Source organism: Triturus cristatus, chromosome 10, assembly GCF_964204655.1.
Source record: "Triturus cristatus chromosome 10, aTriCri1.1, whole genome shotgun sequence".
Taxonomy (NCBI): Eukaryota; Metazoa; Chordata; class Amphibia; order Caudata; family Salamandridae; genus Triturus; species Triturus cristatus.
Window position 1 is genome coordinate 847709025 of NC_140593.1, and position 21939 is coordinate 847730963.

General features: G+C 47.2%; 34 non-coding genes across 34 annotated transcripts; all 34 read left to right on the top strand.

The window, feature by feature from the left end:
• Positions 1–672: 672 nt before the first annotated feature.
• TRNAP-CGG (transfer RNA proline (anticodon CGG)) lies at positions 673–744 on the top strand. The gene has a single exon. It is a non-coding gene; the product is annotated as a tRNA-Pro (tRNA).
• A 385-nt stretch (positions 745–1129) lies between these two features.
• Positions 1130–1202, top strand: TRNAV-UAC (transfer RNA valine (anticodon UAC)). The gene has a single exon. It is a non-coding gene; the product is annotated as a tRNA-Val (tRNA).
• A 429-nt stretch (positions 1203–1631) lies between these two features.
• Positions 1632–1703, top strand: TRNAP-AGG (transfer RNA proline (anticodon AGG)). Its single transcript has one exon. It is a non-coding gene; the product is annotated as a tRNA-Pro (tRNA).
• Positions 1704–2089: 386 nt separating this feature from the next.
• TRNAV-AAC (transfer RNA valine (anticodon AAC)) lies at positions 2090–2162 on the top strand. The gene has a single exon. It is a non-coding gene; the product is annotated as a tRNA-Val (tRNA).
• Positions 2163–2450: 288 nt separating this feature from the next.
• Positions 2451–2562, top strand: TRNAL-CAA (transfer RNA leucine (anticodon CAA)). The gene is made up of 2 exons: positions 2451–2488; positions 2517–2562. It is a non-coding gene; the product is annotated as a tRNA-Leu (tRNA).
• A 936-nt stretch (positions 2563–3498) lies between these two features.
• Positions 3499–3570, top strand: TRNAP-CGG (transfer RNA proline (anticodon CGG)). The gene has a single exon. It is a non-coding gene; the product is annotated as a tRNA-Pro (tRNA).
• A 385-nt stretch (positions 3571–3955) lies between these two features.
• Positions 3956–4028, top strand: TRNAV-UAC (transfer RNA valine (anticodon UAC)). Its single transcript has one exon. It is a non-coding gene; the product is annotated as a tRNA-Val (tRNA).
• Positions 4029–4457: 429 nt separating this feature from the next.
• TRNAP-AGG (transfer RNA proline (anticodon AGG)) lies at positions 4458–4529 on the top strand. Its single transcript has one exon. It is a non-coding gene; the product is annotated as a tRNA-Pro (tRNA).
• A 386-nt stretch (positions 4530–4915) lies between these two features.
• On the top strand, positions 4916–4988 carry TRNAV-AAC (transfer RNA valine (anticodon AAC)). Its single transcript has one exon. It is a non-coding gene; the product is annotated as a tRNA-Val (tRNA).
• A 288-nt stretch (positions 4989–5276) lies between these two features.
• Positions 5277–5388, top strand: TRNAL-CAA (transfer RNA leucine (anticodon CAA)). The gene is made up of 2 exons: positions 5277–5314; positions 5343–5388. It is a non-coding gene; the product is annotated as a tRNA-Leu (tRNA).
• Positions 5389–6781: 1393 nt separating this feature from the next.
• On the top strand, positions 6782–6854 carry TRNAV-UAC (transfer RNA valine (anticodon UAC)). Its single transcript has one exon. It is a non-coding gene; the product is annotated as a tRNA-Val (tRNA).
• A 429-nt stretch (positions 6855–7283) lies between these two features.
• Positions 7284–7355, top strand: TRNAP-AGG (transfer RNA proline (anticodon AGG)). Its single transcript has one exon. It is a non-coding gene; the product is annotated as a tRNA-Pro (tRNA).
• Positions 7356–7741: 386 nt separating this feature from the next.
• Positions 7742–7814, top strand: TRNAV-AAC (transfer RNA valine (anticodon AAC)). The gene has a single exon. It is a non-coding gene; the product is annotated as a tRNA-Val (tRNA).
• Positions 7815–8102: 288 nt separating this feature from the next.
• TRNAL-CAA (transfer RNA leucine (anticodon CAA)) lies at positions 8103–8214 on the top strand. Its single transcript has 2 exons — positions 8103–8140; positions 8169–8214. It is a non-coding gene; the product is annotated as a tRNA-Leu (tRNA).
• Positions 8215–9150: 936 nt separating this feature from the next.
• TRNAP-CGG (transfer RNA proline (anticodon CGG)) lies at positions 9151–9222 on the top strand. The gene has a single exon. It is a non-coding gene; the product is annotated as a tRNA-Pro (tRNA).
• Positions 9223–9607: 385 nt separating this feature from the next.
• On the top strand, positions 9608–9680 carry TRNAV-UAC (transfer RNA valine (anticodon UAC)). The gene has a single exon. It is a non-coding gene; the product is annotated as a tRNA-Val (tRNA).
• A 429-nt stretch (positions 9681–10109) lies between these two features.
• On the top strand, positions 10110–10181 carry TRNAP-AGG (transfer RNA proline (anticodon AGG)). The gene has a single exon. It is a non-coding gene; the product is annotated as a tRNA-Pro (tRNA).
• A 386-nt stretch (positions 10182–10567) lies between these two features.
• On the top strand, positions 10568–10640 carry TRNAV-AAC (transfer RNA valine (anticodon AAC)). The gene has a single exon. It is a non-coding gene; the product is annotated as a tRNA-Val (tRNA).
• Positions 10641–10928: 288 nt separating this feature from the next.
• Positions 10929–11040, top strand: TRNAL-CAA (transfer RNA leucine (anticodon CAA)). The gene is made up of 2 exons: positions 10929–10966; positions 10995–11040. It is a non-coding gene; the product is annotated as a tRNA-Leu (tRNA).
• Positions 11041–11976: 936 nt separating this feature from the next.
• TRNAP-CGG (transfer RNA proline (anticodon CGG)) lies at positions 11977–12048 on the top strand. The gene has a single exon. It is a non-coding gene; the product is annotated as a tRNA-Pro (tRNA).
• A 385-nt stretch (positions 12049–12433) lies between these two features.
• TRNAV-UAC (transfer RNA valine (anticodon UAC)) lies at positions 12434–12506 on the top strand. The gene has a single exon. It is a non-coding gene; the product is annotated as a tRNA-Val (tRNA).
• Positions 12507–13754: 1248 nt separating this feature from the next.
• TRNAL-CAA (transfer RNA leucine (anticodon CAA)) lies at positions 13755–13866 on the top strand. Its single transcript has 2 exons — positions 13755–13792; positions 13821–13866. It is a non-coding gene; the product is annotated as a tRNA-Leu (tRNA).
• Positions 13867–14802: 936 nt separating this feature from the next.
• Positions 14803–14874, top strand: TRNAP-CGG (transfer RNA proline (anticodon CGG)). Its single transcript has one exon. It is a non-coding gene; the product is annotated as a tRNA-Pro (tRNA).
• A 385-nt stretch (positions 14875–15259) lies between these two features.
• On the top strand, positions 15260–15332 carry TRNAV-UAC (transfer RNA valine (anticodon UAC)). The gene has a single exon. It is a non-coding gene; the product is annotated as a tRNA-Val (tRNA).
• A 429-nt stretch (positions 15333–15761) lies between these two features.
• Positions 15762–15833, top strand: TRNAP-AGG (transfer RNA proline (anticodon AGG)). Its single transcript has one exon. It is a non-coding gene; the product is annotated as a tRNA-Pro (tRNA).
• A 386-nt stretch (positions 15834–16219) lies between these two features.
• On the top strand, positions 16220–16292 carry TRNAV-AAC (transfer RNA valine (anticodon AAC)). The gene has a single exon. It is a non-coding gene; the product is annotated as a tRNA-Val (tRNA).
• A 288-nt stretch (positions 16293–16580) lies between these two features.
• TRNAL-CAA (transfer RNA leucine (anticodon CAA)) lies at positions 16581–16692 on the top strand. The gene is made up of 2 exons: positions 16581–16618; positions 16647–16692. It is a non-coding gene; the product is annotated as a tRNA-Leu (tRNA).
• A 926-nt stretch (positions 16693–17618) lies between these two features.
• TRNAP-CGG (transfer RNA proline (anticodon CGG)) lies at positions 17619–17690 on the top strand. The gene has a single exon. It is a non-coding gene; the product is annotated as a tRNA-Pro (tRNA).
• A 385-nt stretch (positions 17691–18075) lies between these two features.
• TRNAV-UAC (transfer RNA valine (anticodon UAC)) lies at positions 18076–18148 on the top strand. The gene has a single exon. It is a non-coding gene; the product is annotated as a tRNA-Val (tRNA).
• A 429-nt stretch (positions 18149–18577) lies between these two features.
• Positions 18578–18649, top strand: TRNAP-AGG (transfer RNA proline (anticodon AGG)). Its single transcript has one exon. It is a non-coding gene; the product is annotated as a tRNA-Pro (tRNA).
• Positions 18650–19035: 386 nt separating this feature from the next.
• TRNAV-AAC (transfer RNA valine (anticodon AAC)) lies at positions 19036–19108 on the top strand. Its single transcript has one exon. It is a non-coding gene; the product is annotated as a tRNA-Val (tRNA).
• Positions 19109–19396: 288 nt separating this feature from the next.
• TRNAL-CAA (transfer RNA leucine (anticodon CAA)) lies at positions 19397–19508 on the top strand. The gene is made up of 2 exons: positions 19397–19434; positions 19463–19508. It is a non-coding gene; the product is annotated as a tRNA-Leu (tRNA).
• Positions 19509–20901: 1393 nt separating this feature from the next.
• Positions 20902–20974, top strand: TRNAV-UAC (transfer RNA valine (anticodon UAC)). The gene has a single exon. It is a non-coding gene; the product is annotated as a tRNA-Val (tRNA).
• Positions 20975–21861: 887 nt separating this feature from the next.
• Positions 21862–21934, top strand: TRNAV-AAC (transfer RNA valine (anticodon AAC)). Its single transcript has one exon. It is a non-coding gene; the product is annotated as a tRNA-Val (tRNA).
• Positions 21935–21939: the final 5 nt, after the last annotated feature.

Below are 21939 nucleotides of genomic sequence, written 5' to 3' on the forward strand. Positions count from 1 at the left end.
CGGAGAAGGCACTGTCCCTGCAACAACACAGGCAGACATGTTCAACAGGGCTTCCTGGTTATGTGGGAGGAGCAGATTGTCATTGGTCACCCCTTGCGAATTTTAATTTACATAAGGAAGACAGAGAGGTAGCTGGGAGTAGGCAGTTCACACGGACATTGAACTCTATCTTGTGATTTGCAGCCAATTCTAGATTGAGGCAGGAGGAAAGGAGGTGACTTGCCCAACAATGACCATTCTGGGAATTCAGCCACCCTGGGTCTCCCAGGTGAGTGTTTCAGTCCTGTGAGCCACTCATATAAATCTCGCCTGATCGAGCCTGATCGAGCGCTGAGTGAGCGTGTTTGAATCCAAGAATCAAACGCCTCTTTCTTAGGAGCAAGAATTGGCAGGCCCTCCCTTGCTTCTGGGGTGGAAGTTTATGGGGCAAGGGTCCAGGACTTGCAGAGAAGTACAAGTGCCAGAAAGTGCCTGCAGTTCTCATCAGTGCCTTTTTTCTGCTCACTGGCAGCTAGGATATCGGCTGATCCCTTCCTTGCAAGAGTGAAAAAAACAACATCTTGAGAGAAACATGACTTTGTGTGGCTCACATAGAGAGAGAGCAGCCAAATAGCACTGCTTTGTTTCTGAAAGACGCATCAGAAATTGTTCAAATTGCCGACTCGGGAATCAGGCTCGTTGGTCTAGGGGTATGATTCTCGCTTCGGGTGCGAGAGGTCCCGGGTTCAAATCCCGGACGAGCCCAAGCTGTGGAATTATTTTTAGGCTGCTTATTATATAGGACCATTTCTTCTTTTCAATGCTATAAGACGCCGTGTGTGGTGAGAAAGTTCCTTTCCCTGCACGCTGTTTCCCACTTTTGGCGTATAGAATTTCAGTGCCGGACTTCTTTGCAACTGCTTTTCTGGGGTGGACCATCAGTGTAGGAACATTAAATTCAAAGTGTTTTTCTAGTGTGATTTCAGGTATGGTTTTAAAATCGCCTTTTGGAATAAAAGTGGTCCTCGTTCCTTTCTTCCAAAGAAAGAGATCGGGTAAGGAGGGTCCAACGTTGAGCTTCATGGACATTGGCCCTTGGTCTGTGCTTTCCAGCCCACTACATGCCAAGAAGATTGCTGCCAGAGTATCTGTTTCTGTGGTGTAGTGGTTATCACGTTTGCTTTACACGCGAAAGGTCCCTGGTTCGAGACCGGGCAGAAACAGCAGCTTATTGTTTGCATTTACTCTCTCAACTTATAGGAAAGCTGAGATAATGGAAGCTGTCTATCCCTCGCCAGCGTGACGTACTGTGCTCCAGGGGCATCAGTGACAGCTCAAAAAGAGAAGTGACGATAGTTTGCGCCATTCGTTTGCACGTCCTTTTGTACTGAAGGGTGGGCCTACTTGATGAAAGCAAGGCATGAGAGCAGAAATTGTTTTATTGTCCTCACCGAGAGCATACACCTAGAGCAAACAAAATGTCTGAAGGATGGAGGCATTTTCATTTCTTGTTCGATGACGGCCATGGAAAAGACAGCAACCATATTGCAGAAGAGAGCAGCATGTGCAGTTGCTTGCTTTGGGTGAAGCATTCACCGACTCGCTGCCAATAACCCCCGGAGCTGGTGCGAAAGGTGACTCTTGTGTGCCTCGGCTCGTTGGTCTAGGGGTATGATTCTCGCTTAGGGTGCGAGAGGTCCCGGGTTCAAATCCCGGACGAGCCCTTTTTTAGAGGTAAACATACGAATCCTACTCAAAACTCACAATGCCTGACTATTTCTCATTACACTCGGCGCATTGTTGCACAAATTATTTTGAACCTCAGAAGAAAAACGGATATCCATGCTTTTTCTGCCTTCATGCTTAGTCTGTGTGTGTCCCAGGTGATGCTTTCCCAAGCTGTACTTGCTGGCATTTAGGCATCAGATATTTGTCTGTCGATGCCTGCATAAGTACATTTTTAATACGTCTAATTGCAAGCATGTTGGCTGATATCTCTGCAGTTTTCACACTTGCTCCTCGCTTTCTGAGTGGCTGCTGATAAAGCAGAATAGAAGTAGAGAGAATCCTTGAGAGGAACCTTGCTCTAACAGTAAAACACAGCAAGTTAGTTTCTGTAGTGTAGTGGTCATCACGTTCGCCTAACACGCGAAAGGTCCCCGGTTCGAGACCGGGCAGAAACACTGTGCATGAGCTGCTTTTATGTGCACCCTCTAAAACCTTATTATCTCAATGCAAGCTTAAGAAGAGGCGGTCCATGAACCCAGCGAGCCGTGGGAAACTTCCTTTACTTTTGCAAGACGAAACAAAGTAATCCGCATCCATCAGTGGTCGCTCTTGTGCCTAGCTTTTTTTTTATCATGCCATGTTGTATTGTGGGGCCTTTACACCTGTGACATTGCTGTGAACGCTGTAAGTGCAAACATTGGCAAGTGCAGACAGAAGAGTCAGACCAGTACATAGCCAGGGCTGTCAGGATGGCCGAGTGGTCTAAGGCGCCAGACTCAAGAGAGCTTGATCTTCAGTGCAACTGAGACTTCTGGTCTCCTCATGGAGGCGTGGGTTCAAATCCCACTTCTGACAGGTCTCTTTTACACCCTTAAATCTTCCTGTTTTTTGCAGTGCATTCCCCACACGCCACAATCTTTGCACGGACCTGTAACATATGACGAGAAATCCACCAACGATCAGGCTGGGCCCTCAATCACAATTCCATGTATTCCTGGAAGGGACACCTCAGGCACAACTTCCGTTAAATTTGCACTCCATCACACTAACTGCCGTGCTGGTTTCTCATTAAGCAGTTGATCCTATCTTTGTTGTGAGGCTCTCCTGCCACCTTTTGGGCGGAGAAGGCACTGTCCCTGCAACAACACAGGCAGACATGTTCAACAGGGCTTCCTGGTTATGTGGGAGGAGCAGATTGTCATTGGTCACCCCTTGCGAATTTTAATTTACATAAGGAAGACAGAGAGGTAGCTGGGAGTAGGCAGTTCACACGGACATTGAACTCTATCTTGTGATTTGCAGCCAATTCTAGATTGAGGCAGGAGGAAAGGAGGTGACTTGCCCAACAATGACCATTCTGGGAATTCAGCCACCCTGGGTCTCCCAGGTGAGTGTTTCAGTCCTGTGAGCCACTCATATAAATCTCGCCTGATCGAGCCTGATCGAGCGCTGAGTGAGCGTGTTTGAATCCAAGAATCAAACGCCTCTTTCTTAGGAGCAAGAATTGGCAGGCCCTCCCTTGCTTCTGGGGTGGAAGTTTATGGGGCAAGGGTCCAGGACTTGCAGAGAAGTACAAGTGCCAGAAAGTGCCTGCAGTTCTCATCAGTGCCTTTTTTCTGCTCACTGGCAGCTAGGATATCGGCTGATCCCTTCCTTGCAAGAGTGAAAAAAACAACATCTTGAGAGAAACAGGACTTTGTGTGGCTCACATAGAGAGAGAGCAGCCAAATAGCACTGCTTTGTTTCTGAAAGACGCATCAGAAATTGTTCAAATTGCCGACTCGGGAATCAGGCTCGTTGGTCTAGGGGTATGATTCTCGCTTCGGGTGCGAGAGGTCCCGGGTTCAAATCCCGGACGAGCCCAAGCTGTGGAATTATTTTTAGGCTGCTTATTATATAGGACCATTTCTTCTTTTCAATGCTATAAGACGCCGTGTGTGGTGAGAAAGTTCCTTTCCCTGCACGCTGTTTCCCACTTTTGGCGTATAGAATTTCAGTGCCGGACTTCTTTGCAACTGCTTTTCTGGGGTGGACCATCAGTGTAGGAACATTAAATTCAAAGTGTTTTTCTAGTGTGATTTCAGGTATGGTTTTAAAATCGCCTTTTGGAATAAAAGTGGTCCTCGTTCCTTTCTTCCAAAGAAAGAGATCGGGTAAGGAGGGTCCAACGTTGAGCTTCATGGACATTGGCCCTTGGTCTGTGCTTTCCAGCCCACTACATGCCAAGAAGATTGCTGCCAGAGTATCTGTTTCTGTGGTGTAGTGGTTATCACGTTTGCTTTACACGCGAAAGGTCCCTGGTTCGAGACCGGGCAGAAACAGCAGCTTATTGTTTGCATTTACTCTCTCAACTTATAGGAAAGCTGAGATAATGGAAGCTGTCTATCCCTCGCCAGCGTGACGTACTGTGCTCCAGGGGCATCAGTGACAGCTCAAAAAGAGAAGTGACGATAGTTTGCGCCATTCGTTTGCACGTCCTTTTGTACTGAAGGGTGGGCCTACTTGATGAAAGCAAGGCATGAGAGCAGAAATTGTTTTATTGTCCTCACCGAGAGCATACACCTAGAGCAAACAAAATGTCTGAAGGATGGAGGCATTTTCATTTCTTGTTCGATGACGGCCATGGAAAAGACAGCAACCATATTGCAGAAGAGAGCAGCATGTGCAGTTGCTTGCTTTGGGTGAAGCATTCACCGACTCGCTGCCAATATCCCCCGGAGCTGGTGCGAAAGGTGACTCTTGTGTGCCTCGGCTCGTTGGTCTAGGGGTATGATTCTCGCTTAGGGTGCGAGAGGTCCCGGGTTCAAATCCCGGACGAGCCCTTTTTTAGAGGTAAACATACGAATCCTACTCAAAACTCACAATGCCTGACTATTTCTCATTACACTCGGCGCATTGTTGCACAAATTATTTTGAACCTCAAAAGAAAAACGGATATCCATGCTTTTTCTGCCTTCATGCTTAGTCTGTGTGTGTCCCAGGTGATGCTTTCCCAAGCTGTTCTTGCTGGCATTTAGGCATCAGATATTTGTCTGTCGATGCCTGCATAAGTAAATTTTTAATACGTCTAATTGCAAGCATGTTGGCTGATATCTCTGCAGTTTTCACACTTGCTCCTCGCTTTCTGAGTGGCTGCTGATACAGCAGAATAGAAGTAGAGAGAATCCTTGAGAGGAACCTTGCTCTAACAGTAAAACACAGCAAGTTAGTTTCTGTAGTGTAGTGGTCATCACGTTCGCCTAACACGCGAAAGGTCCCCGGTTCGAGACCGGGCAGAAACACTGTGCATGAGCTGCTTTTATGTGCACCCTCTAAAACCTTATTATCTCAATGCAAGCTTAAGAAGAGGCGGTCCATGAACCCAGCGAGCCGTGGGAAACTTCCTTTACTTTTGCAAGACGAAACAAAGTAATCCGCATCCATCAGTGGTCGCTCTTGTGCCTAGCTTTTTTTTTATCATGCCATGTTGTATTGTGGGGCCTTTACACCTGTGACATTGCTGTGAACGCTGTAAGTGCAAACATTGGCAAGTGCAGACAGAAGAGTCAGACCTGTACATAGCCAGGGCTGTCAGGATGGCCGAGTGGTCTAAGGCGCCAGACTCAAGAGAGCTTGATCTTCAGTGCAACTGAGACTTCTGGTCTCCTCATGGAGGCGTGGGTTCAAATCCCACTTCTGACAGGTCTCTTTTACACCCTTAAATCTTCCTGTTTTTTGCAGTGCATTCCCCACACGCCACAATCTTTGCACGGACCTGTAACATATGACGAGAAATCCACCAACGATCAGGCTGGGCCCTCAATCACAATTCCATGTATTCCTGGAAGGGACACCTCAGGCACAACTTCCGTTAAATTTGCACTCCATCACACTAACTGCCGTGCTGGTTTCTCATTAAGCAGTTGATCCTATCTTTGTTGTGAGACTCTCCTGCCACCTTTTGGGCGGAGAAGGCACTGTCCCTGCAACAACACAGGCAGACATGTTCAACAGGGCTTCCTGGTTATGTGGGAGGAGCAGATTGTCATTGGTCACCCCTTGCGAATTTTAATTTACATAAGGAAGACAGAGAGGTAGCTGGGAGTAGGCAGTTCACACGGACATTGAACTCTATCTTGTGATTTGCAGCCAATTCTAGATTGAGGCAGGAGGAAAGGAGGTGACTTGCCCAACAATGACCATTCTGGGAATTCAGCCACCCTGGGTCTCCCAGGTGAGTGTTTCAGTCCTGTGAGCCACTCATATAAATCTCGCCTGATCGAGCCTGATCGAGCGCTGAGTGAGCGTGTTTGAATCCAAGAATCAAACGCCTCTTTCTTAGGAGCAAGAATTGGCAGGCCCTCCCTTGCTTCTGGGGTGGAAGTTTATGGGGCAAGGGTCCAGGACTTGCAGAGAAGTACAAGTGCCAGAAAGTGCCTGCAGTTCTCATCAGTGCCTTTTTTCTGCTCACTGGCAGCTAGGATATCGGCTGATCCCTTCCTTGCAAGAGTGAAAAAAACAACATCTTGAGAGAAACAGGACTTTGTGTGGCTCACATAGAGAGAGAGCAGCCAAATAGCACTGCTTTGTTTCTGAAAGACGCATCAGAAATTGTTCAAATTGCCGACTCGGGAATCAGGCTCGTTGGTCTAGGGGTATGATTCTCGCTTCGGGTGCGAGAGGTCCCGGGTTCAAATCCAGGACGAGCCCAAGCTGTGGAATTATTTTTAGGCTGCTTATTATATAGGACCATTTCTTCTTTTCAATGCTATAAGACGCCGTGTGTGGTGAGAAAGTTCCTTTCCCTGCACGCTGTTTCCCACTTTTGGCGTATAGAATTTCAGTGCCGGACTTCTTTGCAACTGCTTTTCTGGGGTGGACCATCAGTGTAGGAACATTAAATTCAAAGTGTTTTTCTAGTGTGATTTCAGGTATGGTTTTAAAATCGCCTTTTGGAATAAAAGTGGTCCTCGTTCCTTTCTTCCAAAGAAAGAGATCGGGTAAGGAGGGTCCAACGTTGAGCTTCATGGACATTGGCCCTTGGTCTGTGCTTTCCAGCCCACTACATGCCAAGAAGATTGCTGCCAGAGTATCTGTTTCTGTGGTGTAGTGGTTATCACGTTTGCTTTACACGCGAAAGGTCCCTGGTTCGAGACCGGGCAGAAACAGCAGCTTATTGTTTGCATTTACTCTCTCAACTTATAGGAAAGCTGAGATAATGGAAGCTGTCTATCCCTCGCCAGCGTGACGTACTGTGCTCCAGGGGCATCAGTGACAGCTCAAAAAGAGAAGTGACGATAGTTTGCGCCATTCGTTTGCACGTCCTTTTGTACTGAAGGGTGGGCCTACTTGATGAAAGCAAGGCATGAGAGCAGAAATTGTTTTATTGTCCTCACCGAGAGCATACACCTAGAGCAAACAAAATGTCTGAAGGATGGAGGCATTTTCATTTCTTGTTCGATGACGGCCATGGAAAAGACAGCAACCATATTGCAGAAGAGAGCAGCATGTGCAGTTGCTTGCTTTGGGTGAAGCATTCACCGACTCGCTGCCAATAACCCCCGGAGCTGGTGCGAAAGGTGACTCTTGTGTGCCTCGGCTCGTTGGTCTAGGGGTATGATTCTCGCTTAGGGTGCGAGAGGTCCCGGGTTCAAATCCCGGACGAGCCCTTTTTTAGAGGTAAACATACGAATCCTACTCAAAACTCACAATGCCTGACTATTTCTCATTACACTCGGCGCATTGTTGCACAAATTATTTTGAACCTCAGAAGAAAAACGGATATCCATGCTTTTTCTGCCTTCATGCTTAGTCTGTGTGTGTCCCAGATGATGCTTTCCCAAGCTGTACTTGCTGGCATTTAGGCATCAGATATTTGTCTGTCGATGCCTGCATAAGTAAATTTTTAATACGTCTAATTGCAAGCATGTTGGCTGATATCTCTGCAGTTTTCACACTTGCTCCTCGCTTTCTGAGTGGCTGCTGATAAAGCAGAATAGAAGTAGAGAGAATCCTTGAGAGGAACCTTGCTCTAACAGTAAAACACAGCAAGTTAGTTTCTGTAGTGTAGTGGTCATCACGTTCGCCTAACACGCGAAAGGTCCCCGGTTCGAGACCGGGCAGAAACACTGTGCATGAGCTGCTTTTATGTGCACCCTCTAAAACCTTATTATCTCAATGCAAGCTTAAGAAGAGGCGGTCCATGAACCCAGCGAGCCGTGGGAAACTTCCTTTACTTTTGCAAGACGAAACAAAGTAATCCGCATCCATCAGTGGTCGCTCTTGTGCCTAGCTTTTTTTTTATCATGCCATGTTGTATTGTGGGGCCTTTACACCTGTGACATTGCTGTGAACGCTGTAAGTGCAAACATTGGCAAGTGCAGACAGAAGAGTCAGACCTGTACATAGCCAGGGCTGTCAGGATGGCCGAGTGGTCTAAGGCGCCAGACTCAAGAGAGCTTGATCTTCAGTGCAACTGAGACTTCTGGTCTCCTCATGGAGGCGTGGGTTCAAATCCCACTTCTGACAGGTCTCTTTTACACCCTTAAATCTTCCTGTTTTTTGCAGTGCATTCCCCACACGCCACAATCTTTGCACGGACCTGTAACATATGACGAGAAATCCACCAACGATCAGGCTGGGCCCTCAATCACAATTCCATGTATTCCTGGAAGGGACACCTCAGGCACAACTTCCGTTAAATTTGCACTCCATCACACTAACTGCCGTGCTGGTTTCTCACTAAGCAGTTGATCCTATCTTTGTTGTGAGGCTCTCCTGCCACCTTTTGGGCGGAGAAGGCACTGTCCCTGCAACAACAGAGGCAGACATGTTCAACAGGGCTTCCTGGTTATGTGGGAGGAGCAGATTGTCATTGGTCACCCCTTGCGAATTTTAATTTACATAAGGAAGACAGAGACGTAGCTGGGAGTAGGCAGTACACATGGACATTGAACTCTATCTTGTGATTTGCAGCCAATTCTAGATTGAGGCAGGAGGAAAGGAGGTGACTTGCCCAACAATGACCATTCTGGGAATTCAGCCACCCTGGGTCTCCCAGGTGAGTGTTTCAGTCCTGCGAGCCACTCATATAAATCTCGCCTGATCTCGCCTGATCGAGCGCTGAGTGAGCGTGTTTAAATCCAAGAATCAAACGCCTCTTTCTTAGGAGCAAGAATTGGCAGGCCCTCCCTTGCTTCTGGGGTGGAAGTTTATGGGGCAAGGGTCCAGGACTTGCAGAGAAGTACAAGTGCCAGAAAGTGCCTGCAGTTCTCATCAGTGCCTTTTTTCTGCTCACTGGCAGCTAGGATATCGGCTGATCCCTTCCTTGCAAGAGTGAAAAAAACAACATCTTGAGAGAAACATGACTTTGTGTGGCTCACATAGAGAGAGAGCAGCCAAATAGCACTGCTTTGTTTCTGAAAGACGCATCAGAAATTGTTCAAATTGGCGACTCGGGAATCAGGCTCGTTGGTCTAGGGGTATGATTCTCGCTTCGGGTGCGAGAGGTCCCGGGTTCAAATCCCGGATGAGCCCAAGCTGTGGAATTATTTTTAGGCTGCTTATTATATAGGACCATTTCTTCTTTTCAATGCTATAAGACGCCGTGTGTGGTGAGAAAGTTCCTTTCCCTGCACGCTGTTTCCCACTTTTGGCGTATAGAATTTCAGTGCCGGACTTCTTTGCAACTGCTTTTCTGGGGTGGACCATCAGTGTAGGAACATTAAATTCAAAGTGTTTTTCTAGTGTGATTTCAGGTATGGTTTTAAAATCGCCTTTTGGAATAAAAGTGGTCCTCGTTCCTTTCTTCCAAAGAAAGAGATCGGGTAAGGAGGGTCCAACGTTGAGCTTCATGGACATTGGCCCTTGGTCTGTGCTTTCCAGCCCACTACATGCCAAGAAGATTGCTGCCAGAGTATCTGTTTCTGTGGTGTAGTGGTTATCATGTTCGCTTTACACGCGAAAGGTCCCTGGTTCGAGACCGGGCAGAAACAGCAACTTATTGTTTGCATTTACTCTCTCAACTTATAGGAAAGCTGAGATAATGGAAGCTGTCTACCCCTCGCCAGCGTGACGTACTGTGCTCCAGGGGCATCAGTGACAGCTCAAAAAGAGAAGTGACGATAGTTTGCGCCATTCGTTTGCACGTCCTTTTGTACTGAAGGGTGGGCCTACTTGATGAAAGCAAGGCATGAGAGCAGAAATTGTTTTATTGTCCTCACCGAGAGCATACACCTAGAGCAAACAAAATGTCTGAAGGATGGAGGCATTTTCATTTCTTGTTCGATGACGGCCATGGAAAAGACAGCAACCATATTGCAGAAGAGAGCAGCATGTGCAGTTGCTTGCTTTGGGTGAAGCATTCACCGACTCGCTGCCAATATCCCCCGGAGCTGGTGCGAAAGGTGACTATTGTGTGCCTCGGCTCGTTGGTCTAGGGGTATGATTCTCGCTTAGGGTGCGAGAGGTCCCGGGTTCAAATCCCGGACGAGCCCTTTTTTAGAGGTAAACATACGAATCCTACTCAAAACTCACAATGCCTGACTATTTCTCATTACACTCGGCGCATTGTTGCACAAATTATTTTGAACCTCAGAAGAAAAACGGATATCCATGCTTTTTCTGCCTTCATGCTTAGTCTGTGTGTGTCCCAGGTGATGCTTTCCCAAGCTGTTCTTGCTGGCATTTAGGCATCAGATATTTGTCTGTCGATGCCTGCATAAGTAAATTTTTAATACGTCTAATTGCAAGCATGTTGGCTGATATCTCTGCAGTTTTCACACTTGCTCCTCGCTTTCTGAGTGGCTGCTGATACAGCAGAATAGAAGTAGAGAGAATCCTTGAGAGGAACCTTGCTCTAACAGTAAAACACAGCAAGTTAGTTTCTGTAGTGTAGTGGTCATCACGTTCGCCTAACATGCGAAAGGTCCCTGGTTCGAGACCGGGCAGAAACACTGTGCATGAGCTGCTTTTATGTGCACCCTCTAAAACCTTATTATCTCAATGCAAGCTTAAGAAGAGGCGGTCCATGAACCCAGCGAGCCGTGGGAAACTTCCTTTACTTTTGCAAGATGAAACAAAGTAATCCGCATCCATCAGTGGTCGCTCTTGTGCCTAGCTTTTTTTTTATCATGCCATGTTGTATTGTGGGGCCTTTACACCTGTGACATTGCTGTGAACGCTGTAAGTGCAAACATTGGCAAGTGCAGACAGAAGAGTCAGACCTGTACATAGCCAGGGCTGTCAGGATGGCCGAGTGGTCTAAGGCGCCAGACTCAAGAGAGCTTGATCTTCAGTGCAACTGAGACTTCTGGTCTCCTCATGGAGGCGTGGGTTCAAATCCCACTTCTGACAGGTCTCTTTTACACCCTTAAATCTTCCTGTTTTTTGCAGTGCATTCCCCACACGCCACAATCTTTGCACGGACCTGTAACATATGACGAGAAATCCACCAACGATCAGGCTGGGCCCTCAATCACAATTCCATGTATTCCTGGAAGGGACACCTCAGGCACAACTTCCGTTAAATTTGCACTCCATCACACTAACTGCCGTGCTGGTTTCTCATTAAGCAGTTGATCCTATCTTTGTTGTGAGGCTCTCCTGCCACCTTTTGGGCGGAGAAGGCACTGTCCCTGCAACAACACAGGCAGACATGTTCAACAGGGCTTCCTGGTTATGTGGGAGGAGCAGATTGTCATTGGTCACCCCTTGCGAATTTTAATTTACATAAGGAAGACAGAGAGGTAGCTGGGAGTAGGCAGTACACACGGACATTGAGCTCTATCTTGTGATTTGCAGCCAATTCTAGATTGAGGCAGGAGGAAAGGAGGTGACTTGCCCAACAATGACCATTCTGGGAATTCAGCCACCCTGGGTCTCCCAGGTGAGTGTTTCAGTCCTGCGAGCCACTCATATAAATCTCGCCTGATCGAGCCTAATTGAGCGCTGAGTGAGCGTGTTTGAATCCAAGAATCAAACGCCTCTTTCTTAGGAGCAAGAATTGGCAGGCCCTCCCTTGCTTCTGGGGTGGAAGTTTATGGGGCAAGGGTCCAGGACTTGCAGAGAAGTACAAGTGCCAGAAAGTGCCTGCAGTTCTCATCAGTGCCTTTTTTCTGCTCACTGGCAGCTAGGATATCGGCTGATCCCTTCCTTGCAAGAGTGAAAAAAACAACATCTTGAGAGAAACATGACTTTGTGTGGCTCACATAGAGAGAGAGCAGCCAAATAGCACTGCTTTGTTTCTGAAAGACGCATCAGAAATTGTTCAAATTGCCGACTCGGGAATCAGGCTCGTTGGTCTAGGGGTATGATTCTCACTTCGGGTGCGAGAGGTCCCGGGTTCAAATCCCGGACGAGCCCAAGCTGTGGAATTATTTTTAGGCTGCTTATTATATAGGACCATTTCTTCTTTTCAATGCTATAAGACGCCGTGTGTGGTGAGAAAGTTCCTTTCCCTGCACGCTGTTTCCCACTTTTGGCGTATAGAATTTCAGTGCCGGACTTCTTTGCAACTGCTTTTCTGGGGTGGACCATCAGTGTAGGAACATTAAATTCAAAGTGTTTTTCTAGTGTGATTTCAGGTATGGTTTTAAAATCGCCTTTTGGAATAAAAGTGGTCCTCGTTCCTTTCTTCCAAAGAAAGAGATCGGGTAAGGAGGGTCCAACGTTGAGCTTCATGGACATTGGCCCTTGGTCTGTGCTTTCCAGCCCACTACATGCCAAGAAGATTGCTACCAGAGTATCTGTTTCTGTGGTGTAGTGGTTATCACGTTCGCTTTACACGCGAAAGGTCCCTGGTTCGAGACCGGGCAGAAACAGCAGCTTATTGTTTGCATTTACTCTCTCAACTTATAGGAAAGCTGAGATAATGGAAGCTGTCTATCCCTCGCCAGCGTGACGTACTGTGCTCCAGGGGCATCAGTGACAGCTCAAAAAGAGAAGTGACGATAGTTTGCGCCATTCGTTTGCACGTCCTTTTGTACTGAAGGGTGGGCCTACTTGATGAAAGCAAGGCATGAGAGCAGAAATTGTTTTATTGTCCTCACCGAGAGCATACACCTAGAGCAAACAAAATGTCTGAAGGATGGAGGCATTTTCATTTCTTGTTCGATGACGGCCATGGAAAAGACAGCAACCATATTGCAGAAGAGAGCAGCATGTGCAGTTGCTTGCTTTGGGTGAAGCATTCACCGACTCGCTGCCAATAACCCCCGGAGCTGGTGCGAAAGGTGACTCTTGTGTGCCTCGGCTCGTTGGTCTAGGGGTATGATTCTCGCTTAGGGTGCGAGAGGTCCCGGGTTCAAATCCCGGACAAGCCCTTTTTTAGAGGTAAACATACGAATCCTACTCAAAACTCACAATGCCTGACTATTTCTCATTACACTCGGCGCATTGTTGCACAAATTATTTTGAACCTCAGAAGAAAAACGGATATCCATGCTTTTTCTGCCTTCATGCTTAGTCTGTGTGTGTCCCAGGTGATGCTTTCCCAAGCTGTACTTGCTGGCATTTAGGCATCAGATATTTGTCTGTCGATGCCTGCATAAGTAAATTTTTAATACGTCTAATTGCAAGCATGTTGGCTGATATCTCTGCAGTTTTCACACTTGCTCCTCGCTTTCTGAGTGGCTGCTGATACAGCAGAATAGAAGTAGAGAGAATCCTTGAGAGGAACCTTGCTCTAACAGTAAAACACAGCAAGTTAGTTTCGGTAGTGTAGTGGTCATCACGTTCGCCTAACACGCGAAAGGTCCCCGGTTCGAGACCGGGCAGAAACACTGTGCATGAGCTGCTTTTATGTGCACCCTCTAAAACCTTATTATCTCAATGCAAGCTTAAGAAGAGGCGGTCCATGAACCCAGCGAGCCGTGGGAAACTTCCTTTACTTTTGCAAGACGAAACAAAGTAATCCGCATCCATCAGTGGTCGCTCTTGTGCCTAGCTTTTTTTTTATCATGCCATGTTGTATTGTGGGGCCTTTACACCTGTGACATTGCTGTGAACGCTGTAAGTGCAAACATTGGCAAGTACAGACAGAAGAGTCAGACCTGTACATAGCCAGGGCTGTCAGGATGGCCGAGTGGTCTAAGGCGCCAGACTCAAGAGAGCTTGATCTTCAGTGCAACTGAGACTTCTGGTCTCCTCATGGAGGCGTGGGTTCAAATCCCACTTCTGACAGGTCTCTTTTACACCCTTAAATCTTCCTGTTTTTTGCAGTGCATTCCCCACACGCCACAATCTTTGCACGGACCTGTAACATATGACGAGAAATCCACCAACGATCAGGCTGGGCCCTCAATCACAATTCCATGTATTCCTGGAAGGGACACCTCAGGCACAACTTCCGTTAAATTTGCACTCCATCACACTAACTGCCGTGCTGGTTTCTCACTAAGCAGTTGATCCTATCTTTGTTGTGAGGCTCTCCTGCCACCTTTTGGGCGGAGAAGGCACTGTCCCTGCAACAACAGAGGCAGACATGTTCAACAGGGCTTCCTGGTTATGTGGGAGGAGCAGATTGTCATTGGTCACCCCTTGCGAATTTTAATTTACATAAGGAAGACAGAGAGGTAGCTGGGAGTAGGCAGTACACATGGACATTGAACTCTATCTTGTGATTTGCAGCCAATTCTAGATTGAGGCAGGAGGAAAGGAGGTGACTTGCCCAACAATGACCATTCTGGGAATTCAGCCACCCTGGGTCTCCCAGGTGAGTGTTTCAGTCCTGCGAGCCACTCATATAAATCTCGCCTGATCTCGCCTGATCGAGCGCTGAGTGAGCGTGTTTAAATCCAAGAATCAAACGCCTCTTTCTTAGGAGCAAGAATTGGCAGGCCCTCCCTTGCTTCTGGGGTGGAAGTTTATGGGGCAAGGGTCCAGGACTTGCAGAGAAGTACAAGTGCCAGAAAGTGCCTGCAGTTCTCATCAGTGCCTTTTTTCTGCTCACTGGCAGCTAGGATATCGGCTGATCCCTTCCTTGCAAGAGTGAAAAAAACAACATCTTGAGAGAAACATGACTTTGTGTGGCTCACATAGAGAGAGAGCAGCCAAATAGCACTGCTTTGTTTCTGAAAGACGCATCAGAAATTGTTCAAATTGCCGACTCGGGAATCAGGCTCGTTGGTCTAGGGGTATGATTCTCGCTTCGGGTGCGAGAGGTCCCGGGTTCAAATCCCGGACGAGCCCAAGCTGTGGAATTATTTTTAGGCTGCTTATTATATAGGACCATTTCTTCTTTTCAATGCTATAAGACGCCGTGTGTGGTGAGAAAGTTCCTTTCGCTGCACGCTGTTTCCCACTTTTGGCGTATAGAATTTCAGTGCCGGACTTCTTTGCAACTGCTTTTCTGGGGTGGACCATCAGTGTAGGAACATTAAATTCAAAGTGTTTTTCTAGTGTGATTTCAGGTATGGTTTTAAAATCGCCTTTTGGAATAAAAGTGGTCCTCGTTCCTTTCTTCCAAAGAAAGAGATCGGGTAAGGAGGGTCCAACGTTGAGCTTCATGGACATTGGCCCTTGGTCTGTGCTTTCCAGCCCACTACATGCCAAGAAGATTGCTGCCAGAGTATTTGTTTCTGTGGTGTAGTGGTTATCATGTTCGCTTTACACGCGAAAGGTCCCTGGTTCGAGACCGGGCAGAAACAGCAGCTTATTGTTTGCATTTACTCTCACAACTTATAGGAAAGCTGAGATAATGGAAGCTGTCTATCCCTCGCCAGCGTGACGTACTGTGCTCCAGGGGCATCAGTGACAGCTCAAAAAGAGAAGTGACGATAGTTTGCGCCATTCGTTTGCACGTCCTTTTGTACTGAAGGGTGGGCCTACTTGATGAAAGCAAGGCATGAGAGCAGAAATTGTTTTATTGTCCTCACCGAGAGCATACACCTAGAGCAAACAAAATGTCTGAAGGATGGAGGCATTTTCATTTCTTGTTCGATGACGGCCATGGAAAAGACAGCAACCATATTGCAGAAGAGAGCAGCATGTGCAGTTGCTTGCTTTGGGTGAAGCATTCACCGACTCGCTGCCAATAACCCCCGGAGCTGGTGCGAAAGGTGACTCTTGTGTGCCTCGGCTCGTTGGTCTAGGGGTATGATTCTCGCTTAGGGTGCGAGAGGTCCCGGGTTCAAATCCCGGACGAGCCCTTTTTTAGAGGTAAACATACGAATCCTACTCAAAACTCACAATGCCTGACTATTTCTCATTACACTCGGCGCATTGTTGCACAAATTATTTTGAACCTCAGAAGAAAAACGGATATCCATGCTTTTTCTGCCTTCATGCTTAGTCTGTGTGTGTCCCAGATGATGCTTTCCCAAGCTGTACTTGCTGGCATTTAGGCATCAGATATTTGTCTGTCGATGCCTGCATAAGTAAATTTTTAATACGTCTAATTGCAAGCATGTTGGCTGATATCTCTGCAGTTTTCACACTTGCTCCTCGCTTTCTGAGTGGCTGCTGATAAAGCAGAATAGAAGTAGAGAGAATCCTTGAGAGGAACCTTGCTCTAACAGTAAAACACAGCAAGTTAGTTTCTGTAGTGTAGTGGTCATCACGTTCGCCTAACACGCGAAAGGTCCCCGGTTCGAGACCGGGCAGAAACACTGTGCATGAGCTGCTTTTATGTGCACCCTCTAAAACCTTATTATCTCAATGCAAGCTTAAGAAGAGGCGGTCCATGAACCCAGCGAGCCGTGGGAAACTTCCTTTACTTTTGCAAGACGAAACAAAGTAATCCGCATCCATCAGTGGTCGCTCTTGTGCCTAGCTTTTTTTTTATCATGCCATGTTGTATTGTGGGGCCTTTACACCTGTGACATTGCTGTGAACGCTGTAAGTGCAAACATTGGCAAGTGCAGACAGAAGAGTCAGACCTGTACATAGCCAGGGCTGTCAGGATGGCCGAGTGGTCTAAGGCGCCAGACTCAAGAGAGCTTGATCTTCAGTGCAACTGAGACTTCTGGTCTCCTCATGGAGGCGTGGGTTCAAATCCCACTTCTGACAGGTCTCTTTTACACCCTTAAATCTTCCTGTTTTTTGCAGTGCATTCCCCACACGCCACAATCTTTGCACGGACCTGTAACATATGACGAGAAATCCACCAACGATCAGGCTGGGCCCTCAATCACAATTCCATGTATTCCTGGAAGGGACACCTCAGGCACAACTTCCGTTAAATTTGCACTCCATCACACTAACTGCCGTGCTGGTTTCTCATTAAGCAGTTGATCCTATCTTTGTTGTGAGGCTCTCCTGCCACCTTTTGGGCGGAGAAGGCACTGTCCCTGCAACAACACAGGCAGACATGTTCAACAGGGCTTCCTGGTTATGTGGGAGGAGCAGATTGTCATTGGTCACCCCTTGCGAATTTTAATTTACATAAGGAAGACAGAGAGGTAGCTGGGAGTAGGCAGTACACATGGACATTGAACTCTATCTTGTGATTTGCAGCCAATTCTAGATTGAGGCAGGAGGAAAGGAGGTGACTTGCCCAACAATGACCATTCTGGGAATTCAGCCACCCTGGGTCTCCCAGGTGAGTGTTTCAGTCCTGCGAGCCACTCATATAAATCTCGCCTGATCGAGCGCTGAGTGAGCGTGTTTAAATCCAAGAATCAAACGCCTCTTTCTTAGGAGCAAGAATTGGCAGGCCCTCCCTTGCTTCTGGGGTGGAAGTTTATGGGGCAAGGGTCCAGGACTTGCAGAGAAGTACAAGTGCCAGAAAGTGCCTGCAGTTCTCATCAGTGCCTTTTTTCTGCTCACTGGCAGCTAGGATATCGGCTGATCCCTTCCTTGCAAGAGTGAAAAAAACAACATCTTGAGAGAAACATGACTTTGTGTGGCTCACATAGAGAGAGAGCAGCCAAATAGCACTGCTTTGTTTCTGAAAGACGCATCAGAAATTGTTCAAATTGGCGACTCGGGAATCAGGCTCGTTGGTCTAGGGGTATGATTCTCGCTTCGGGTGCGAGAGGTCCCGGGTTCAAATCCCGGACGAGCCCAAGCTGTGGAATTATTTTTAGGCTGCTTATTATATAGGACCATTTCTTCTTTTCAATGCTATAAGACGCCGTGTGTGGTGAGAAAGTTCCTTTCCCTGCACGCTGTTTCCCACTTTTGGCGTATAGAATTTCAGTGCCGGACTTCTTTGCAACTGCTTTTCTGGGGTGGACCATCAGTGTAGGAACATTAAATTCAAAGTGTTTTTCTAGTGTGATTTCAGGTATGGTTTTAAAATCGCCTTTTGGAATAAAAGTGGTCCTCGTTCCTTTCTTCCAAAGAAAGAGATCGGGTAAGGAGGGTCCAACGTTGAGCTTCATGGACATTGGCCCTTGGTCTGTGCTTTCCAGCCCACTACATGCCAAGAAGATTGCTGCCAGAGTATCTGTTTCTGTGGTGTAGTGGTTATCATGTTCGCTTTACACGCGAAAGGTCCCTGGTTCGAGACCGGGCAGAAACAGCAGCTTATTGTTTGCATTTACTCTCTCAACTTATAGGAAAGCTGAGATAATGGAAGCTGTCTATCCCTCGCCAGCGTGACGTACTGTGCTCCAGGGGCATCAGTGACAGCTCAAAAAGAGAAGTGACGATAGTTTGCGCCATTCGTTTGCACGTCCTTTTGTACTGAAGGGTGGGCCTACTTGATGAAAGCAAGGCATGAGAGCAGAAATTGTTTTATTGTCCTCACCGAGAGCATACACCTAGAGCAAACAAAATGTCTGAAGGATGGAGGCATTTTCATTTCTTGTTCGATGACGGCCATGGAAAAGACAGCAACCATATTGCAGAAGAGAGCAGCATGTGCAGTTGCTTGCTTTGGGTGAAGCATTCACCGACTCGCTGCCAATATCCCCCGGAGCTGGTGCGAAAGGTGACTCTTGTGTGCCTCGGCTCGTTGGTCTAGGGGTATGATTCTCGCTTAGGGTGCGAGAGGTCCCGGGTTCAAATCCCGGACGAGCCCTTTTTTAGAGGTAAACATACGAATCCTACTCAAAACTCACAATGCCTGACTATTTCTCATTACACTCGGCGCATTGTTGCACAAGTTATTTTGAACCTCAGAAGAAAAACGGATATCCATGCTTTTTCTGCCTTCATGCTTAGTCTGTGTGTGTCCCAGGTGATGCTTTCCCAAGCTGTTCTTGCTGGCATTTAGGCATCAGATATTTGTCTGTCGATGCCTGCATAAGTAAATTTTTAATACGTCTAATTGCAAGCATGTTGGCTGATATCTCTGCAGTTTTCACACTTGCTCCTCGCTTTCTGAGTGGCTGCTGATACAGCAGAATAGAAGTAGAGAGAATCCTTGAGAGGAACCTTGCTCTAACAGTAAAACACAGCAAGTTAGTTTCTGTAGTGTAGTGGTCATCACGTTCGCCTAACATGCGAAAGGTCCCTGGTTTGAGACCGGGCAGAAACACTGTGCATGAGCTGCTTTTATGTGCACCCTCTAAAACCTTATTATCTCAATGCAAGCTTAAGAAGAGGCGGTCCATGAACCCAGCGAGCCGTGGGAAACTTCCTTTACTTTTGCAAGATGAAACAAAGTAATCCGCATCCATCAGTGGTCGCTCTTGTGCCTAGCTTTTTTTTTATCATGCCATGTTGTATTGTGGGGCCTTTACACCTGTGACATTGCTGTGAACGCTGTAAGTGCAAACATTGGCAAGTGCAGACAGAAGAGTCAGACCTGTACATAGCCAGGGCTGTCAGGATGGCCGAGTGGTCTAAGGCGCCAGACTCAAGAGAGCTTGATCTTCAGTGCAACTGAGACTTCTGGTCTCCTCATGGAGGCGTGGGTTCAAATCCCACTTCTGACAGGTCTCTTTTACACCCTTAAATCTTCCTGTTTTTTGCAGTGCATTCCCCACACGCCACAATCTTTGCACGGACCTGTAACATATGACGAGAAATCCACCAACGATCAGGCTGGGCCCTCAATCACAATTCCATGTATTCCTGGAAGGGACACCTCAGGCACAACTTCCGTTAAATTTGCACTCCATCACACTAACTGCCGTGCTGGTTTCTCATTAAGCAGTTGATCCTATCTTTGTTGTGAGGCTCTCCTGCCACCTTTTGGGCGGAGAAGGCACTGTCCCTGCAACAACACAGGCAGACATGTTCAACAGGGCTTCCTGGTTATGTGGGAGGAGCAGATTGTCATTGGTCACCCCTTGCGAATTTTAATTTACATAAGGAAGACAGAGAGGTAGCTGGGAGTAGGCAGTACACACGGACATTGAGCTCTATCTTGTGATTTGCAGCCAATTCTAGATTGAGGCAGGAGGAAAGGAGGTGACTTGCCCAACAATGACCATTCTGGGAATTCAGCCACCCTGGGTCTCCCAGGTGAGTGTTTCAGTCCTGCGAGCCACTCATATAAATCTCGCCTGATCGAGCCTAATTGAGCGCTGAGTGAGCGTGTTTGAATCCAAGAATCAAACGCCTCTTTCTTAGGAGCAAGAATTGGCAGGCCCTCCCTTGCTTCTGGGGTGGAAGTTTATGGGGCAAGGGTCCAGGACTTGCAGAGAAGTACAAGTGCCAGAAAGTGCCTGCAGTTCTCATCAGTGCCTTTTTTCTGCTCACTGGCAGCTAGGATATCGGCTGATCCCTTCCTTGCAAGAGTGAAAAAAACAACATCTTGAGAGAAACATGACTTTGTGTGGCTCACATAGAGAGAGAGCAGCCAAATAGCACTGCTTTGTTTCTGAAAGACGCATCAGAAATTGTTCAAATTGCCGACTCGGGAATCAGGCTCGTTGGTCTAGGGGTATGATTCTTACTTCGGGTGCGAGAGGTCCCGGGTTCAAATCCCGGACGAGCCCAAGCTGTGGAATTATTTTTAGGCTGCTTATTATATAGGACCATTTCTTCTTTTCAATGCTATAAGACGCCGTGTGTGGTGAGAAAGTTCCTTTCCCTGCACGCTGTTTCCCACTTTTGGCGTATAGAATTTCAGTGCCGGACTTCTTTGCAACTGCTTTTCTGGGGTGGACCATCAGTGTAGGAACATTAAATTCAAAGTGTTTTTCTAGTGTGATTTCAGGTATGGTTTTAAAATCGCCTTTTGGAATAAAAGTGGTCCTCGTTCCTTTCTTCCAAAGAAAGAGATCGGGTAAGGAGGGTCCAACGTTGAGCTTCATGGACATTGGCCCTTGGTCTGTGCTTTCCAGCCCACTACATGCCAAGAAGATTGCTACCAGAGTATCTGTTTCTGTGGTGTAGTGGTTATCACGTTCGCTTTACACGCGAAAGGTCCCTGGTTCGAGACTGGGCAGAAACAGCAGCTTATTGTTTGCATTTACTCTCTCAACTTATAGGAAAGCTGAGATAATGGAAGCTGTCTATCCCTCGCCAGCGTGACGTACTGTGCTCCAGGGGCATCAGTGACAGCTCAAAAAGAGAAGTGACGATAGTTTGCGCCATTCGTTTGCACGTCCTTTTGTACTGAAGGGTGGGCCTACTTGATGAAAGCAAGGCATGAGAGCAGAAATTGTTTTATTGTCCTCACCGAGAGCATACACCTAGAGCAAACAAAATGTCTGAAGGATGGAGGCATTTTCATTTCTTGTTCGATGACGGCCATGGAAAAGACAGCAACCATATTGCAGAAGAGAGCAGCATGTGCAGTTGCTTGCTTTGGGTGAAGCATTCACCGACTCGCTGCCAATAACCCCCGGAGCTGGTGCGAAAGGTGACTCTTGTGTGCCTCGGCTCGTTGGTCTAGGGGTATGATTCTCGCTTAGGGTGCGAGAGGTCCCGGGTTCAAATCCCGGACAAGCCCTTTTTTAGAGGTAAACATACGAATCCTACTCAAAACTCACAATGCCTGACTATTTCTCATTACACTCGGCGCATTGTTGCACAAATTATTTTGAACCTCAGAAGAAAAACGGATATCCATGCTTTTTCTGCCTTCATGCTTAGTCTGTGTGTGTCCCAGGTGATGCTTTCCCAAGCTGTACTTGCTGGCATTTAGGCATCAGATATTTGTCTGTCGATGCCTGCATAAGTAAATTTTTAATACGTCTAATTGCAAGCATGTTGGCTGATATCTCTGCAGTTTTCACACTTGCTCCTCGCTTTCTGAGTGGCTGCTGATACAGCAGAATAGAAGTAGAGAGAATCCTTGAGAGGAACCTTGCTCTAACAGTAAAACACAGCAAGTTAGTTTCTGTAGTGTAGTGGTCATCACGTTCGCCTAACACGCGAAAGGTCCCCGGTTCGAGACCGGGCAGAAACACTGTG